This window comes from Eurosta solidaginis, chromosome 4 (assembly GCF_040869045.1).
Source record: "Eurosta solidaginis isolate ZX-2024a chromosome 4, ASM4086904v1, whole genome shotgun sequence".
Lineage (NCBI taxonomy): Eukaryota > Metazoa > Arthropoda > Insecta > Diptera > Tephritidae > Eurosta > Eurosta solidaginis.
Genome location: NC_090322.1, coordinates 263356882 through 263377079, shown reverse-complemented (window position 1 = coordinate 263377079; position 20198 = coordinate 263356882). Strand labels below are relative to the sequence as shown.

General features: G+C 36.6%; 1 long non-coding RNA gene across 1 annotated transcript; it reads right to left on the bottom strand.

The window, feature by feature from the left end:
- Nucleotides 1-258: 258 nt before the first annotated feature.
- On the bottom strand, nucleotides 259-2381 carry LOC137249478 (uncharacterized). Its single transcript, XR_010952392.1, has 4 exons — nucleotides 1839-2381; nucleotides 1669-1770; nucleotides 432-598; nucleotides 259-371 (listed from the first exon to the last, which is right to left on the bottom strand). It is a non-coding gene; the product is annotated as an uncharacterized lncRNA (long non-coding RNA).
- Between the last annotated feature and the right edge of the window lie 17817 nt (nucleotides 2382-20198).

Here is a 20198-nt window from a genome sequence, read left to right as displayed (position 1 = left end):
TCCTGCGCGAACCGGGTGTCTTCAAATGGAATGAGCCTATTATGTAATGTAGGGTGGACATATTAAATGTAAAATTTAGATTAAAAGATATGTAAATTTGATATGACTAAAATGTTAGTTTATGAAAATTCAATATCATTTGATATTTTAGAAATGTTAAATAAAACACCGAAAATAATTTTGTTCAAAATTTTAATAACTCAAAATGTTTTTATAAAACAATTTAATTCAAAATATTTTTATTTCTTATTAATATAGTTCCCTTAATGCGGTTTTCTGCATAATCCTCTTTCCGTCAACGTTTATGTTATGTCGAGAAGTTGGTTTTAATACGGCGTTTAACAACATCATAAGAATACAGTCTCTGGAATCTAAAAAAGCTTAAATTAGTAATAGAAAGAAATTATTTTTTTATATAAAAAAAAACATACTTTCAACCACATCCAAACTCAGCGACTGAAATAACTCGACATACTGTTTATCTTTAATATGGGCTTCATACAGAGTGATTAGCTTATTCCTGACATTTGACCATTTACGAGTATTAACTAAATTATATTTAGTGTTTGGGGTACATCATGTCGTAGTCGTACTCCACCTGTAATTAAAAAACAGTTTTTAAGACTGAATAACGTATGTATTTTATCAAATATATGTATAATATATACATACATATATTGCAGCAGATGCTTGTTTGAAAAATGGCCATACATTACAAATTTCTCTAAAAGCTGAACAACGTCGGATTTCACTCTTTCGGAATTCATAAATGGATATCCAAAAATCCATTGCATCGCTGTCATTAAAAAAAAAAAAGATAAATGTAAGGCGAAGAGATTTTAGGCCGAGCGTCTCTTCCAATTTGCGTCGTGCTCCTTTCTTAATTTTTCCTACAAATTTGCGGGACGGGACCTACTTGTTTTATGCCGACTCCAAACGGCATCTGCGAGGCAGATAAGTTTTCACTGAGAGCTTTTAATGGCAGAAATACACTCGGAGTGCTTGCCAAACACTGTCGAGGGGCGACCCCGCTTACAAAAATTTACTTCTAATTAAAAAATTTTATTTCTAAAGTTTTGCTGTTGCTTTTCCCGGGGCGTGAACCCAGGGCATTCGGTGTGGTAGGCGGAGCACGCTACCATCACACCACGGTGGCCGCCGCTTTCATTACCAGACATAAAATTCATTTTGTTCTGCTTTGAAATCGTTTCTAGCACTGCCTCAACTTTTTCAACACTATTGGTTGTTTCTATTGGGGATTCTGAATGTTTGTTGCTTCTGAAACGCTACCGATTTAAATTATTAAATCGATTAAACAGAAGACCACCTGGATTGGCCTTCCAACTCTCTCTTTCCTAGATATGTAATAAATATACTTATTTGCTCTCCGAAGGAAAAATTTCGGCGATTTCTTGTAAAAAATTGTATCCATTTGCAATGGCTGCGGTATGGTGTATTTCTTCCGTTTGAAATCAAAAAATTATTCTGTAATAACATTCAGCAATTTTTTTCTGTCAACATGATCAGGTTTTTTTCTCGGAGTATGAATTCAAAATGTTTATTCCAGCTGCGGAAGATTTAAGAATGCTGCCAACACTCTTATCAATTAAAGGGATATAAAGCATATACATTTATAAAAGTTCGATAAATAATTGACAAGTCGGTTACCGCTAAGGATGTTGAAGTAATACAGCTACTTTCACCATCTTGGGGATTACTCAAACTGCGCATGGAACTTGAGTTGCTTGAATGTGTATCCATATCCGAAAACTGAGTAAAATTTGATATATATGTCGTATATATTTTGTATTAAAAAGAAAAAATTATATATATGTTACCATTCTTGTTCCCCAAGCAGCAATTTTTTCCCTGCGTTCGGCCCTGGCGCCAATATTTCCGTTTCCAGGAAAAATGTGGTCCAAATCGTCCTTATTTAAATATTTTAGCTTATTGTGGGTGAATACACAAGCTACATGTGTTGTGCATAATACATTATTTATTTATTTATGAATGAATTTAATTAATATTATTTACTTAACGGTAAATGATGTCAAAGTGTACTCCACATTTAACTCTTTGAGCAGTTCCTTTAACTGGTCATCTTCTTTTCGAACGCTATCAATTGCCTCCAAATTTTGCTCGGCGTCAGTTGGATGATCCGTATTTTCAACAGCGAAAACAATGCCGACTTCTGAACTCAACAAAATGGGAATCAAAGTTTCTTCCATTTTTAACAATTACTGAGTGTTTTTGCTTATTATTTTACTATTAATTAATTACTTCTAAAAAAATTCTCACCAAAACGCGGCGTACAACGAAGGCATTTCGACACGAACTGACGCGATCATGCGTTCGTATTATTGCATCATACCAAACGACGAAGAAAGTACATCACACGTAGTTATATTTAAATTTTTATTGTTGGGCCAACAAAATTTCATATTATATCAACAATTTAATGTAAAATTCTGCGAAGAAAATATATTATACGTTGTTAATGCAGCAAAATGTCAAATCATTTCCACAATTTAATGTTAATGTCGACTGATGAAATTATAATGTAATTTTTACATTAAAATTTGACTTTGCAACGTAGTACATTGCAATATCACTTTGATAATTTTATTTTAAAAAAGACTACAATAACGTGAATTTAGCAGTTTTAAATGTGAAGTCAGCAATATTTCGTTTACATTGCAAATAACATTGTAAAATATTAGTTTTACATGGCTAAATTTTTTTCGGTCTTCAAATTTTTCTTTTTCCACACTTAAAAATGTTTCGTCACATAGGCGACATTGCCCCATCGTTGATCGTAAATATGTCAAAATCAGTTTTAATTTACTGAATGAACGTACGCAGCTATAAATTGATACTGAGATAGTCAAGAGTATTTGAAGTGCCAATCGCAAGTTTAGAAAAACATCTTCTCCATACTAGATTATAAAAGTAAGTAGCTCAAACGGTATTTTAGGTTCAATTTCTTTTCTTCTGCGAAGTAATATCTTTCAGTCACCTGTTTCAATAAAAAGTTCTGCTCCATCGAAATCTGTACTATAAAATTCGCCCAAGTTCTTACAATTTCTTTCTCAGTCGGTATTATCCTTGTTTAACAAATTTCCAACGTCTAAGAGAAATCTAAATTTTAAATTAAGGTCATATAATCGTGTAAAGCTTGTACGCATTTCTTGTTGGATACGATCGAGAACAATTTTCATAACGCGAGAAATTTCACATTCTCTAGCCGATTCTCCGGGCATTCTGCGGCGCCTTCTTACCCGTTTTACTATACCAATATCCCATTTTTCACAAAGAGACTTCGCTTTTTCTATTGCTTCTTCACAGAGAGTGTCTCGAATTTCGCATAGTTCAGTTGCCCATTATTTAAGATCATGATACGCTTCTCTAAAATTCATCTCCGGATCTTGTAATCTGAGCTGCACACGATCAATCCTCCTTAAGATTTCATACCAGAAATGAACTAATGTTATGAAACTAAAATTGAGTATATTTTGCAACAGAATTGTAGCTTCGCTTTTCGTGTCAGTTGTGGTGTTAGGATCCTCTGTTAATTGTTTTCAGAGTTCTACTACATTCTTTAGCCCATCGACGATAATGCTAACCGCTTGTGTTCTGGCGCTCCATCGTATTTCAGATTCACGTTTGACAGTTCATTTAGTCGTCATTTTGTTAAAGCATTTTTTACTAATTCCCATCTTAACGTTGAACGTGAGAAAAAAGATATACATATGCTTTCAATTATTCCAAAACCTGTCACAACGATTGGATCTTGTTTGGCTGCTGTAACGCCTACTACATTTAGTGAATGGTTATCACAATTTACCAATATTACTTTATAATTTTTTTCCTTTATTATTGAACGCCAGATATGTGACCTGCCATCACGTTAGCATTATCGTAAAATTGTGATCTGCAGTTTGCTAATAAAATATGGTCGGACTTTAATTTTTGTAAAATTGTATTTTCGATCGAGGCAGCATATTTAGCATGTATTTCAATAAAGCACAAAAAAGATTCTTTGGTGGAAAATTTTTTATTGGTAAAATCAACATCTACATACCTAACGACTTGAGACATTTGTTCTCGATCGGAAATATCAGGAGTTGAATCAAACAAAAGTCCATAATATTTATTTCTTTTGTAGATGCCAGAAGGTGAATGAATTCGTTTTGAATCTGTGGAGACAAATATGAAAATTTGTTTGGATTTTCCGTGGCATGTTTAAGATGATTTGCTAGTAGCGGATCATACTCAGCTACAAGTCTAAGTAACGATAATAGGTTTCCTATATTTGTACCATCTTGTAGTGCTAGCTTTTCAACTTGGCCACGTAAAGGAAGATTTTGTATTATTACTAGCAGACCCGGCAGACGTTGTTCTGCCCTAAATTTGGCCTATCTGCATACATTTTGATAAGCTTTTTTCCGTCTAACTCTGCCTACCCCTCTTCACTTTTTCCTAAACTTTTTATTCACTCCTCCCACCGTCTTTTTCGCTTCATCTCCATCGTCGCCTCATTCTATCTGTTTCTCAGTCTCCTTCTCTCTTTTTTCTTCTCTCAAGTTTTTCTCCTACTTCTTCATCTCTTATTGCCAGTCCTAGACAGTGGTATGTATTTTGTTCCAGTCCTGTTCCGAGTCTCAGTCCCAGTCCCACTCCGAGTCTCAGTCTCAGTCCCAGTCCTAGTCCTAAACCTAGTCCCAGTCCGTCTCTAGTATACTTCCCGAAAAAAAGCATCGTAAGTACTAATATAGGCAAATTTATATACGAAATGTCAGGCAAATCGAATAGGACGTATGTAAATAGGTATGTGGGTATTATTAATTCTTGCCTTTATTTCGGCTTCGCATGCATATTTATCAGTTTTGCCAGGTTGATGCGACTAAATCGAATATCACAATGAACTTTAGAGCTCTCAGCAACAGCTTTCATTTGATATCCATAATAAACACACATTCTAGGGGTATCCGGGTCCATGTTTTGGCCTATATCTCGAGACCATAATCACTCAGCGGTGTAAAACTTACTCTGTATTATAGCACACATCAACAGCTTCAATTTGATAGCCATAATATAAAAACACATTCTAGGGGTATCCGGGTCCATGTTTTGGCCTACGTCTCGAGATCCTAGTCACCCAGCGGCATAAACCTTACTCTGTACTAAAGCATACATAAACAGCTTCAATTTGATACCCATAATGTAAAAACACATCCTAGTGTTACCCTGATCCACGTTTTGGCTTATATCTCGAGACCCTAGTCACCGATAGGTATGAAAGCTACCCTGTACTAAAGCACTCATCAACAGCTTCAATTTGATACCCACAATGTAAAAACATTTTCTAGGCGTTTACGGGCCCCCGTTTGGCCTATATATCCAGACCCTAGTCACCCAGGGGTATGAAATTTATCCTCTACTAAATCACTCATCAACAGCTTTCATTTGTTTTCCATATTGTATAAACACATTCTAGGGGTAACCGGGTCCAAGTTTTGGCCTATATATCGAGACCCTAGTCACCCAGTTGTATGAAAATTATCCTGTACTATAGCACTCATCAACAGCTTTCATTAGATATCAATAATGTATAAATACATTCTAGGGGTACCGGGGTCCATATTTTGATCTCAAGACCCTAGGCACGTAGCGAAAAAAGGTAGTCGTTGGCCGATTCTCAGATCTACCGAATATGCTCACAAAATTTCGTGGGAATCGGTTCAGCCGTTTCGGGGGAGTTAAGCCTCTAAAACCGTGACAGAAGAATTTTATATATTAGAAATATTTTATGCAACCTAATATTCTTTGCAATATATTTCGCCACCTTTCCTTTTCGGACTGAATGTTAAGTTCCAATGATGCATTAACTCCCGATCTACATGTCAATCTTCGTTCTGCTTCTTTCCAATCCGTTAGTGATGTTCGGTGATTTGTACATCTCTCATAGCTTATTAATTTATCTTTTTTCCTAAATTTATTAAAACCAGAAGAAGTAACGAAAGACGATGGTAAAGTGGAATTTAATGAAGGAAATAGTAAGCAGCGAAACAGTACGCTGCATTATTTTTTGGGGAGTATAACAACCAATATCGGTTCACTGCAGTCCCTTCATTTTCGTTACCAACCCGTCGAGAGAACCAAAACTTTGGCATAATTCGGTTAGTTGTTGTTGCTTCATTTTGGCTGAGCTCGTTTTAAAATGTCGAAGAACCTTGAATTATCATTTCTTTTCGCAGTTCGCTCGATATTAAAGGGAGATTATCGCTAAATTTTAAATAAGCAACATCCTTGTACTTCAGAACGTCCGGAATTACAGCAAGTATTTCTGCACTTTCTATAATAGCTGAACATGGATTCACACTTTCTGATGTACTTGGGCCTTGTTCGCCAGAGTCTAGTATTTCTTCAGTTGTGTTATTGGCGGACCTGTAAAGTACAAGTATATACTCAGTATACATGTACTACTACCAAATAAGCACAAGTACAAAAGTATCGCATTGAGTTTGAAAACAAGTGAAGGTGTCTAAACTCGGGTGTAACCGAACATTATATACTCAGTGTGAGCTTCAATTGTACATGTCATTTCAGATAAATTACTTTTATCCATAATACGTGGCACCGCCCGTTAAAAAAATGTCTCCCCGTTTTTTTTACAATAAAATTTGATAAGTGGAATATCATTGATTCAAAACTGTTTTTTGCTAAGTTGTAGCTTATTATTCTAGTCTACCACCATTTAAACTTGTTTTATATCTAAGTTGCAGTGGTCTTTAACCGATCCCGTCCATTTTTACTAGAAATATTTTCTGCTGTAATGAAAATTTGTGTACCCAACTTTATTACGATCCGTTAATTTTTCTTCTAGTTATGGCTCCCGAAACATAGAAAATTGATTAGTCGTAAAAGGGGCGCTGCCACTTCCATTTTTAAAAATGTGAAGTTTTTCCTATTTATTGTTAAAATCCACTTGGGAAATGAATTAAAATTGATACAAAGCTCTTTTTCGTAAAGATATAGCTTATTTTATTCGTCCACGACCCTTTTAAAAATCTTTTATATAATAATTCTGCCGAATTTTGTTACGATAAGTTTGACGATTTCTGATTTATGATTAATAATACTTGTAAAATTGATTTTATCACACGTGGGCGGTGCACCGCGGAGCCGTGACCATTTTAAAATTTTTTTCAAATTTTTATCAAGAGTCTCAATATCACTCCACACGTCAAATTTCAACATTCTAGGTGTATTATTTACTAAATAATCAAGTTTTTTGTGTTTTCCAATTTGATCGTGATTCAGAGCTCGCTGAGCCAATGGAACGCTAGTAATATTCCCTCAGTCTGCTGCTCGCGTTCCCTTTTACACGGGTTTAAATGAGTGCGAACATAATAGCAGGTTGGAAACAAACAACACTAATTATGTTTACGCTTTGTTCTTTTCATAGAAATATAAAGCTAACATGACTAATAAGAGATTTCTATAGAAATGTCGTTTTAAAAAGCTGTATAAATATTTTGTATTTTTCATCATTAACAACTGCTTGGTGCACTAAAGAACTAAAACGTCAAAAAAAACAAAAGACACGTTCGTTCAAGCGATACAAACTATCTGGTACAAGAATTGCCTATGCTGTTTACTCTATTTAACGTCACAAATATAACACATATTTTTGTTTTTTTCAATGTGCCAGTCAGACCATTTAGATATTTACAACAACTGCATATAATTACATGCAGATCGAACTTCGAGGCATATTTCATGATTTCAATAATCACTGCAAAAACTTAGATGCTTGCGACCCGATATTCAGATTTAAAAAGTACCTGCTTACTACGTTAAATATGTAAAATGTAACCCCCTATACCTCTGTGCGTCTTTTAGTATATTTTTATACTCAGTTGAGCAGAGCTCACAGAGTATATTAACTTTGATTGGATAATGGTTGTTTGTACAGGTATAAAGGTATCGAGATAGATATAGACTTCCATATATCAAAATCATTAGTATCGAAAAAAAATTTGATTTGCCATGTCCGTCCGTCCGTCCGTCCCTCCGTCTGTCCTTTAACACGATAACTTGAGTAAATTTTGAGGTATCTTGATGAAATTTGGTATGTAGGTTCCTGGGCACTCATCTCAGATCGCTATTTAAAATGAACGATATCGGACTATAACCACGCACACTTTTTCGATATCGAAAATTTCGAAAAACGAAAAAAATTAGATAATTCATTGCCAAAGACGGATAAAGCGATGAAACTTGGTAGATGGGTTGAACTTATGACGCAAAATAGAATATTGGTAAGATTTTGGACAATGGGCGTGGCACCGCCCACTTTTAAAAGAAGGTAACTTAAAAGTTTTGCAAGCTGCAATTTCGCAGTCGTTGAAGATATCATGATGAAATTTGGCAAGAACGTTACTACAATTACTATATATGCGCAAAATAAAAATTAGCAAAATCGGATTAAGAACACGCCCACTTTTTATTAAAACTTTTTTTAAAAGTCAAATTTTAACAAAAAATTTAATATCTTTGCTGTATATAAGTAAATTAAGTCAGCATTCAACTCCAGTAATGATATGATGCAACAAAATACAAAAATAAAAGAAAATTTCAAAATGGGCGTGGTTCCGCCCATTTTCATTTAGTTTGTCTAGAATACTTTTAATGCCATAAGTCGAACAAAAATTTACCAATCCTTCTTAAATTTGGTAGGGGAATAGACTCTATGACGGTAACTGTTTTATGCCCAGTTTTTATAAACAGTCCACCGTCTGTCCTTCCGCTCGGCCGTTAACACAATAACTTGAGCAAAAACCGATATATCTTTACTAAACTTAGTCCACGTACCTATCTGAACTCACTTTATCTTGGTATATAAAATGGCCGAAATCCGACTATAACCACGCCCACTTTTTCGATATCGAAAATTACCAAAAAAGAAAAAATTGCCATAATTCTATACCAAATACGAAAAAAGGGATGAAACATGGTAATTTGATTGTTTTATTGACACAAGTTATAACTTTAGGAAAGAATTTGTAAAATGGGTGTGACACCTACCATATTAAGTAGAAGAAAATGAAAAAGTTCTACAGGGCGAAATCAACAGCCCTTGGAATCTTGGCAGGAATACTGTTCGTGGTATTGCATATATAAATAAATTAGCGGTACCCGACAGATGATTTTCTGGATCACCTGGTCCACATTTTGGTCGATATCGCGAAAACGCCTTCACATATACATCTAAGGGCCACTCGCTTTTGAAACCCCCATTAGTACCTTTAATTTGATACCGATATAGTACAAACAGATTCTAGAGTCACCCCTGGCCCACCTTTATGGCGATATCTCGAAAAGGCGTCCACTTATAGCACTAAGGATTACTCCCTTTTATAATACTCATTACCACTTTTCATTTGATACCCATATCGTACAAACACATTCTAGGGTCACCCCTGGCCCACCTTAATGGCGATATCTCGAAAAGGCATTCACCTATAGAACTAAGGCCCATTCTCTTTTAAAATACTCACTAACACCTTTCATTTGATACCGATATCGTACAAGCACATTCTAGAGTCACCCCTGGCCCACCTTTATGTCGATATCTCGAAAAGGCGTCCACCTATAGAACTAAGCCCCACGCCCTTTTAAAGGACTCATTAACACCTTTCATTTGATATCCATATCGTACAAACACATTCTAGAGTCACCCCTGATCTACCTTTATGGCGATATCTTGAAACAGCGTCCACCTATGGAACTAAGGATCACTCCTCTTTAAAATACTCATTAGCACCTTTCAATTGATACCCATATCGTAAAAACATATTCTATAGTCACCCCTGATCCACCTTTATGGCGATATCTCGAAAAGGCGTCCACCTATGGAACTAAGCCCCACGCCATTTTAAAGTTCTCATTAACACCTTTCATTTGATACCCATATCGTACAAACATATTCTAGAGTCACACCTGGTCCACCTTTATGGCGATATCTCGACACGGTGTCCACCTATGGAACTAAGGATCACTCCCTTTTAAAATACTCATTAGCACCTTTCATTTGATACCCATATCGTAAAAACATATTCTAGAGTCACCCGTGGTCCACCTTTATAGCGATATCTCGAAAAGGCGTTCACCTATATAACTAAAGCCCATTCCCTTTTAAAATACTCACTAACACCGTTATTTTGATACCGATATCGTACAAGGACATTCTAGAGTCACCTCTGGCCCACCTTTATGGCGATATCTCGAAACGGCGTCCACCTATGGAACTAAGGATCACTCCCTTTTAAAATACTCATTAGCACCTTTCATTTGATACCGATATCGTACAAGCACATTCTAGAGTCACTCCTGGCCCACCTTTATGGGATATCTCGAAACGGCGTCCACCTATGGAACTAAGCCCCACGCTATTTTAAAGTTCTCATTAACACCTTTCATTTGATACCCATATCGTACAAACATATTCTAGAGTCACACCTGGTCCACCTTTATGGCGATATCTCGACACGGTGTCCACCTATGGAACTAAGGATCACTCCCTTTTAAAATACTCATTAGCACCTTTCATTTGATACCCATATCGTAAAAACATATTCTAGAGTCACCCGTGGTCCACCTTTATAGCGATATCTCGAAAAGGCGTTCACCTATAGAACTAAAGCCCATTCCATTTTAAAATACTCACTAACACCGTTATTTTGATACCGATATCGTACAAGGACATTCTAGAGTCACCTCTGGCCCACCTTTATGGCGATATCTCGAAACGGCGTCCACCTATGGAACTAAGGATCACTCCCTTTTAAAATACTCATTAGCACCTTTCATTTGATACCGATATCGTACAAGCACATTCTAGAGTCACTCCTGGCCCACCTTTATGGGATATCTCGAAACGGCGTCCACCTATGGAACTAAGCCCCACGCCATTTTAAAGTTCTCATTAACACCTTTCATTTGATACCCATATCGTACAAACATATTCTAGAGTCACACCTGGTCCACCTTTATGGCGATATCTCGACACGGTGTCCACCTATGGAACTAAGGATCACTCCCTTTTAAAATACTCATTAGCACCTTTCATTTGATACCCATATCGTAAAAACATATTCTAGAGTCACCCGTGGTCCACCTTTATAGCGATATCTCGAAAAGGCGTTCACCTATAGAACTAAAGCCCATTCCATTTTAAAATACTCATTAGCACCTTTCATTTGATACCCATATCGTACAAACACATTCTAGATTCACCCCTGTTCCACCTTTATGGCCATATCTCGAAAAGACGTCCACCTATAGAACTAAGCTCCACGCCCTTTTAAAGTACTCATTAACACCTTTCATTTGATACCCATATCGTGCAAACATATTCTAGAGTCACCCGTGGTCCACCTTTATAGCGATATCTCGAAAAGGCGTTCACCTATAGAACTAAAGCCCATTCCATTTTAAAATACTCATTAGCACCTTTCATTTGATACCCATATCGTACAAACACATTCTAGATTCACCCCTGGCCCACCTTTATGGCGATATCTCGAAAAGGCGTTCACCTATAGAACTAAGGTCCATTTTCTTTTAAAATACTCACTAACACCTTTCATTTGATACCGATATCGTACAAGCACATTATACAGCCACCCCTGGCCAACCTTTATGGCGATATCTCGAAATGGCGCCCACCTCTAGAACTAAGCCCGACACCGTTTTAAAGTACTCATTAACACCTTTCGTTTGATACCCATATCGTGCAAACATATTCTAGATTCACCCCTGGCCCACCTTTATGGCGATATCTCGAAAAGGCGTTCACCTATAGAACTAAGGTCCATTTTCTTTTAAAATACTCACTAACACCTTTCATTTGATACCGATATCGTACAAGCACATTATACAGCCACCCCTGGCCAACCTTTATGGCGATATCTCGAAAAGGCGTCCACCTATAGAAGTAAGCCCCACGCCCTTTTAAAATACTCATTAACACCTTTCATTTGATACCCATATCGTACAAACATATTCTAGAGTCACCCCTGGTCCACCTTTATGGCGATATCTCGAAACGGCGTCCACCTATGGAACTAAGGATCACTCCCTTTTAACATACTCATTAGCAGCTTTCTTTTGATACCCATATCGTAAAAACATATTCTAGAGTCCCCCCTGGTCCACCTTTATGGCGACATCTCGAAAAGGCCTCCACCTATAGCCTATTTCCTTTTAAAATACTCACTAACACCTTTCATTTGATACCGATATCGTACAAGCACATTCTAGAGTCACCCCTGTTCCACCTTTATGGCCATATCTCGAAAAGGCTTTCACCTATAGAACTAAGGCCTATTCTCTTTTAAAATACTCACTAACACCTTTCATTTGATACCCATATCGTACAAACACATTCTAGAGTGACCCCTGGTCCACCTTTATGACGATATCTCGAAAAGGCGTCCACCTCTAGAACTAAGCCCGACGCCGTTTTAAAGTACTCATTAACACCTTTCATTTGATACCCATATCGTGCAAACATATTCTAGAGTCACCCCTGGCCCACCTTTATGGCGATATCTCGAAAAGCGTCCACCTATAGACCTAAGGCCCACTCCCTCTTAAAATTCTCAGTAATACCTTTCATTTGATACCCATATCGTACAAGCAAATTCTAGAGTCAGCCCTGGTCCACCTTTATGGCGATATCCCTAAATGGCACCATCCATAGAACTGTGGCCTACTCTCTCTTAAAATACTCTTTAATACCTTCCATTTGATACACATGTCATACAACCACTTTCCAAGGTTACCCTAGGTTCATTTTCCTACATGGTGATTTTCCCTTATTTTGTCTCCATGGCTCTCAACTGAGTATGTAATGTTCGGTTACACCCGAACTTAGCCTTCCTTACTTGTTGCAATTAGTATTTAAATGTATTTAAGTCGCAAAGACTTTTTTGTTTGTTTTTTTTTTTTTAATCAACTCCGTGTCTTGTGTAATTATTATAATAATCATCATTATTATTATACTCAGCTGAGCAGAGCTCACAGAGTATATTAATTTTGTTCGAATAGCGGTACACCGGCATAAACTAATCGAGATAGATATAGACTTCAAAATGATTTGGGCGAAAAAATAAATTCATGCAGCCATGTCCGTCGGTTCGTCCGTCGGCCCGTAAACACGATAACTTCAGTAAATTACGGTGTATATTAATGAAATTTGGTGTGTAAGTTCCTGCGCACTCATCTCAGACCGCTATTTAAAATGATCGAAATCGGACTATAACCACGCCCACTTTTTCGATATCGAAAATTTCGAAAAACCGAAAAAGTGCGATAATTCATTACCAAAGACGGATGAAGCGATGAAACTTGGTAGGTGGGTTGAACCTATGACGCAGAATAGAAAATTATTAAAATTTTGGACAATGGGCGTGGCACCGCCCACACTATATCGATGTACCAAATTTGAATCAATCGGTTAAGCCGTTTCCGAGATGGTAGTGGATAAACAAAGAAATATAAAAAGAAGGTGAGTTGGCAACCCTACTTAAAGGTGTCAATACAAATGCGGAGTAAAATACCTTTCGTTTGGTACCCATATTGACATACATATCTCATGTAATGCCAAAAAATGACCGGTCCCTCCGAAACCGTGGCTCCATCCATAGTAATTCTGCGCGAACACAGTGAATTTACTGTCAAATATTTCCCTTCATAACAGTGAAGTGAGACAACCACTTTTTTTTACAGGAATAACTGCTGTTTTAGTTTTGGCCAGCTAGATTGATCAAATATCCCACCGTGCGGCGACCAAAGATTGCAACTGCAAATATATTAAAGCTCAGCAAAAAGAGCAAAAGCAATAATTAATAGTGGGTTAGTGCTTCTTCTTTGTATTCTACTCGTATGCGCGTATATATGTATCTCTTTTGGTGCCACGCTTTCGGGTGTTGGGCTCACTATGGCCATTTTTGGCTTTGTGGGTTTTGGTTGCATAAAATGCTTTTTCATTGTTACGTACGCAAAATCTGACTATGTTGCAATTTTCTAAATGGGCAATAATTTCAGTTCTAATGCATTGAGACATTCACACTCATATTTGCAATGGCTTTGGTACACATTTAGTTTATACATGTGTATGTGGATAGTTACCATTAGCCATCATTCTGTGTTTTTTTTTCGCATATGAATGTGATTTGATCTGTCATACATACATTCACATTTTCTAATAGCAAGTTACCTTGTAGCCATTAAATCGGGATCATTGCTTGTTTTTGTAGCATAACAAACAAACACATTGCCAGAGTTGGAGATAAAGGGCTCGGTGATGCCCCAAGTCTTCGCAAGGCTTATAAAATCACTGCACTTTATCAGAAATGCTGAGTTCACAATTGTTGTGATAAAGAAGGTTCACAACAAAGATCGCCACGTCTTATATTTATATTTTGTTTTAATTGGTGTAAGGCTTTAACCAATATGTCTAACAACTTTCTGTATCAGGTTTACTAAACCAATTGACCACGATTTTTGATAACAATTTGTAACTAGTGGAGTCCAAATTCTAATAATTACTTTTTATATAAAATAGTGAAAACTAAGTAAAAACAATTGTCTCGTAAGAAGGCCGGCCGTCCAAACCTAAACACATAAGAGGTCGCCCTCGTATTTTTTTTGTGTATTTGCTAAATGAGCCAGTCGAGCCGTTTATTTTGACAAAAAAAAAATCGCTAGATTAAATACACTGTTCGACTCGTAAACGGTATAACCAAATTTATTTATTTTGATACTCAGCTGAGCAGAGCTCACAGAGTATATTAATTTTATTCGCATAACGGTACCCCGTAACGGCATAAACTAATCGAGATATATATAGACTTCTATATATCAAAATGATCTGGGCGAAAAAAGAAATTCATTTAGCCATGTCCGTCCGTCCGTCCGTCCGTCCATCTGCCCGTTAACACGATAACTTGAGCAAATTTTGTGGTATCTTAATGAAATTTTTTTATGTAAGTTCCTGGGTACTCATCTCAGATCGCTATTTAAAATGAACGAAATCGGACTATAACCACGCCAACTTTTTCGATATCGAAAATTTCGAAAAACCGAAAAAGTACGATAATTCATTACCAATGACGGATAAAGCGATGAAACTAGTAATAGTATTAGTAAAATTTTTGGACAATGGGCGTAGCACCGCCCACTTTTAAAAGAAGGTACGTTACTCCTATTACTATATGTGTTCTTGGAAATAAATTAGCAAAATCGGAAGACGAACACGCCCACTTTAAAAAAAAATTTTTTTAAATCAAATTAAAAAAAAAAATGTATATCTTTACAGTATATAAGTACTTTTAATGCCATAAGTCGAGCATAAGTTTACACATTTTTGTGAAATTTGGTAGGAGCATATATTCTATGGCGATAACTGTTTTCTGTGAAAATGGTCGAAATCGGTTAAAGCCACGTCCAGTTTTTATACTCAGTCGACCGTCTGTCCCGCTCGGCCGTTAACACGATAACTTGAGCAATTTAGTTCACGTAACTATCTGAACTCACTTTATCTTGGTACTAAAAATGGGCGAAATCCGAATATGACCACGCCCACTTTTTTGATATCGGAATTTTCGTTGTAAATATGTAAAATATGACACCTACCACATTAAGTAGAAGAAAATGAATAAGTTCTGCAGGGCGAAATCAAAAGCCCTTGGAATTTGGCAGGAATACTGTTCGTGGAATTATATATATAAATAGATTAGCGGTACTCGAGAGATGATGTTCTGGATCACCCTGGTCCACATTTTGGTCGATATCTCGAAAACGCCTTCACATATATAACTAAGGGCTACTCCCTGTTAAAACTCTCATTAATACCTTTAATTTGATACCCATATCGTACGAACACATTAGAGAGTCACCCCTTGTCCACCTTTGTGGCGATATCTCGAAAAGGCGTTCACCTATAGAACTAAGGCCCACTCCCTTTTAAAATACTCGTTAATACCTTTCATTTGATACCCATATCGTACAATCACATTTTAGAGTCACCCCTGGTCCACTTTTATGGCGATATATCGAAATACTCTTGAATACCTTTCATTTGAAAACAAAGACATTCCAGGGTTACCCTAGGTTCATTTTCCTACATGGTCATTTTCTCTTATGTGAGAAAGGAAGAAGGAATATCGTTCCAAAAACGTCGCCCTTGGTCTACAGTTTGGTCGATATTTCCCAAACGTATGTGATATGGGATTAAAAACCACTTATAAACCATCTACGAAACCCTACGAGATCAACGCAGCTTAACTCTCAGCTGAGTATGTAATGTTCGGTTACACCCGAACTTAGCCTTCCTTACTTGTTTTACTTGTTTTCTTACATCAATTTGAAAGGACGTATTCAGGCGGTAGTTCCAGATCAAGGTAACCTGTAAATATATATTTATTTATATAAGCTTTCTTTACGTGAAATAAAGGATTTATTGAATTCAACTAATACCATATTTTTTCTCGTTTTTGCACTGAATCCTGACCGAAACCATCCCTAAGCTGTGGCTCTGCCAAGACATTGGTCATTTGAGCAAGACGAGTTACTTCCTTTTGAAGTACGACTAGTAGAATGAAATACATACAGAGCTTCCCAAGACAAAAATAATGACTAATAAACTTTCAAAATCGTATTGAAATTACCAGGTTCCAACGAAGGAAAAGGGGAAAGCTAATGCGTTTTGCTGCAGGGATATAACCAATATTTTTTGGTAAATTGCAAAAGCATAATTGGCTCGTACTCTTATACAGAGCTTCAGAGTCAAAGCTATTTCGGTAAGGCAGCTAAGACCCAATATTTTATCTGAACAATCGGTTTTATATGATCAATGAATGGCCGACTTAAATAACGGGATTTATCTTAATAGTGCCTAAAAACGGAAACTAATAACATATCCGTAAAATTGCGGTAAAAGAAAAAAGGGAAATAAAGGCTGAGTTTATGGTATTTTCTGATTCAATCTAGGACACAACGATTCATACAATGAAACAAGGTCTTATATTTTTTCCATTAAAAGAGAACATACAAAGTCATTAATTAAAAATGCAAACGGTATGACATTCAGTAAAAGAAAAGGGGGGTTGCATGTGCGTTCCAGCTAACATGTAGCGAGCTAAGTGCTACTTTTGCCCATGCGTAACGGATTGACGCACTTTGAACAAATTTTGTAGGGGCATCCCTTCGTGTTGCATGTTATTAGGCCATCTTATGACTCTTTTGGGAATGTATTCATTTCGGGACGACTTCAGGAAAACTTCGGGGTTACCTTAAGCGTCATCTCTCTCGTTGAAGAAAAGTCACGCATTAAAACTCGCTCATCATATCTACACTATGTTATGCCTCGGAATCAAGGACGGTGTCGAAAGAAAATGAGATGGCTCTTGGAGTGTTCGAGTGTAAAGTTGCCCGGAAGATTTCTGGTCCTGTCCGTGATGCCGACGGCTAGTATAGAAGGAGGTATATTAATGAGCTGTATGAGCTTTCCCAGATATGAGGATAGTGTAGCGAATAAAAACGCAAAAGCTTAGCTGGCTAGGTCATGTAGGGCGAATGGATGAACATTTTTAACGTGACCTAAGAGAGTATTTCAGTAGACACCACAGTTTGGAAACAGAGGAAGCTGCAGACCTCCACTGAGTTGAAAGCTGAAAGAGGCAGGTAGAGGAAGATTTGACCTCCATTGGTGCTTCCAATTGGCGTCAGTTAACGCGAAATAGGGATAGCGGGTGTGACTTATTACGAAACAGCAAAATTCGCTTAGGTGGTTAGACTTCAATTAATGATTATGAAAAACAATGAACCAATATACACGAAAAAAATCAAAAAGCCATTACTGTCTAGTACCGCGGTAAACTTACCTACCAAGCACCAAGCGGTGGAACTAGCGCATGCGTTCCAGTAGATTTTTTGCCAATTAAAGCGTGTTTTTGCTTGTCTGAACAATTATTACTTTTTTTCCGGCTATTTATATGTCTTTGTCTCAATACCTTCCTTTTAATATAAGAACCAAACTTAAGGCCAAATTAAACTTCCTTAATCCTAACGCCATAGTCGTAACCATACCCATATCCATATCCATCTCCAATGTGATCGATTAATGGTGCCTTAACCTAAAAAATTGTGAAAATTTCATAAAAATTACGAAAACGCAAAAAATTACAAACATATTCCACAAAAAATAAGTCTATTAGTCAAAACGTATCCAAAACAATAAATAAAATATACAAAAAGTTAATAAATTCTCCAACTCAAATATTTTTAGGTTATGGATACGAGGAAAAATCAAAAACCAATTGGGTGGCTATGGTATGGTTATGGCGTTAGCGTTATTTCATTGATTTCCATAAGGCTGGTTCGATCAGCTGTTTTATCTGGTTATGGTTTTATGGTTATAAGTCACCATTAATTAGCCCTTTAAACAAACGCATTCCTTTTCGTCAATAAAAACTCTTGTTCCTCTTTACATTGTAGTTTTACTACGCCTCTGCATACACATAGGAACATAGGATTTTAATTGCTACGGACACAAGCAATTGTGATCTTATGTTATTATAGGCTGAGTGATGTAAAGCTGCAAGCAAGTATGCACAGACGTGTGTCGTACGTACGGACGTTTGTCATACGAAACCCGTTTGACCGAACCCTCAAACCCGTAGGAATCAATGTTTGCGTCTGTGTACATGTACAAAACATATTTGTGTGTGTATTGTTTACAGCAAAGCACTGTTGCCATTGACCAGTTTGCATGCATGCTTATGCAAACATCAACTTTTGGAATTACAATTTTTCATGGTGCAAATGGCAGAAACAAATACTGAAAAAGAATTTCTAGTTCATTTATTTGTAACCTCAAATTTTATATAATAATTTTAGGATATTTCAACAAAATTTTAAACAATCATTAGACATTTTTGTATAATAACTGCAATTGGTCCAAACATAGCACACAAAATATTTAATAGGCAACTGTGTCTTACGGAAAAAATCAAAATCGGTTTGATTTCTATGTTCCGGGCTACTTAGGTACGTACGTTGAACGTCGATGAGTTTTCGTTTACATTGCACACTCATAAGATAGGTCGTGTCAGCTGACACGTTTTTTCTACGTACGTTCGTGGATAACTGAGGCATAACTAAGGTATGAGTGGTAAAACGGCAGATCAAGGAACGCACTCAAACAGACATGCGCACGCACACCTAAAAAAATGTACACAAACCTATACAGAATTGCACGCACACAATTTCGTTAGTGGGTACCATACTTTTAAAAGCGTTATCAAACTTTTTGACCACTATCACTTTAACAACAACAACAACACACTTTTTGTAACTTATGACAAACTTTCCCAACTAAGAAAACTCTAATACTCATACTTATGCCTGTATTTACTTACTTACTTATTTACTTGTGCAAGTTGACTAACCAAATTGCGTGACGTTGTGTCCGTATTTTATTGCACTGCTGAACATTTTCTATTTTTCCGGTCAAACACTAAGTAATCTTTGTTCGGTTAGCGAAAGTTTGTTGTTTGTCGTGTAGCAATTTGTTTGTACGTGAATGTGTGTGTGTGTGTTTGCTGCAAGCCAAACCGCATTTAGTTTTAGTTAAAATGCTGAATAATCAACTTGAGGTTTTGTGAGTTCCAGTTTATTTGAGGCGTATTAAGTTGACCACTAAGTCTGCTTGACTGCTGAATGCGCGTTGCAAAAGCTTGTGGTTGTTGGTGCGTGTGATGGACGCTTTTGGATTAATAAGTGTGACATAATAAGTATATGCAATTATTTGTACAAGTTGAAATCATAATAAACGCTTGCAATGTATAGTAAGATTTTGTCAGACAGAAAATTTTGTTTTAATTACTCATAAAGATATAAAGGAATCGAGATAGATATAGACTGCCATATATCAATATCGAAAAAAAATTTGATTAATATATGTCCGTCCGTCCGTTAACACGACAATTTGGGCAAATATTGAGATATCTTCTCCAAATTCGGTATCTGTAGCCAGAATAGATTGGTACTGAAAATGTGTGAAATCGTACCATAACCATGCCCACTTTTTATACCCAGCAGTACTTGTACAAAGGGTATTATAACTT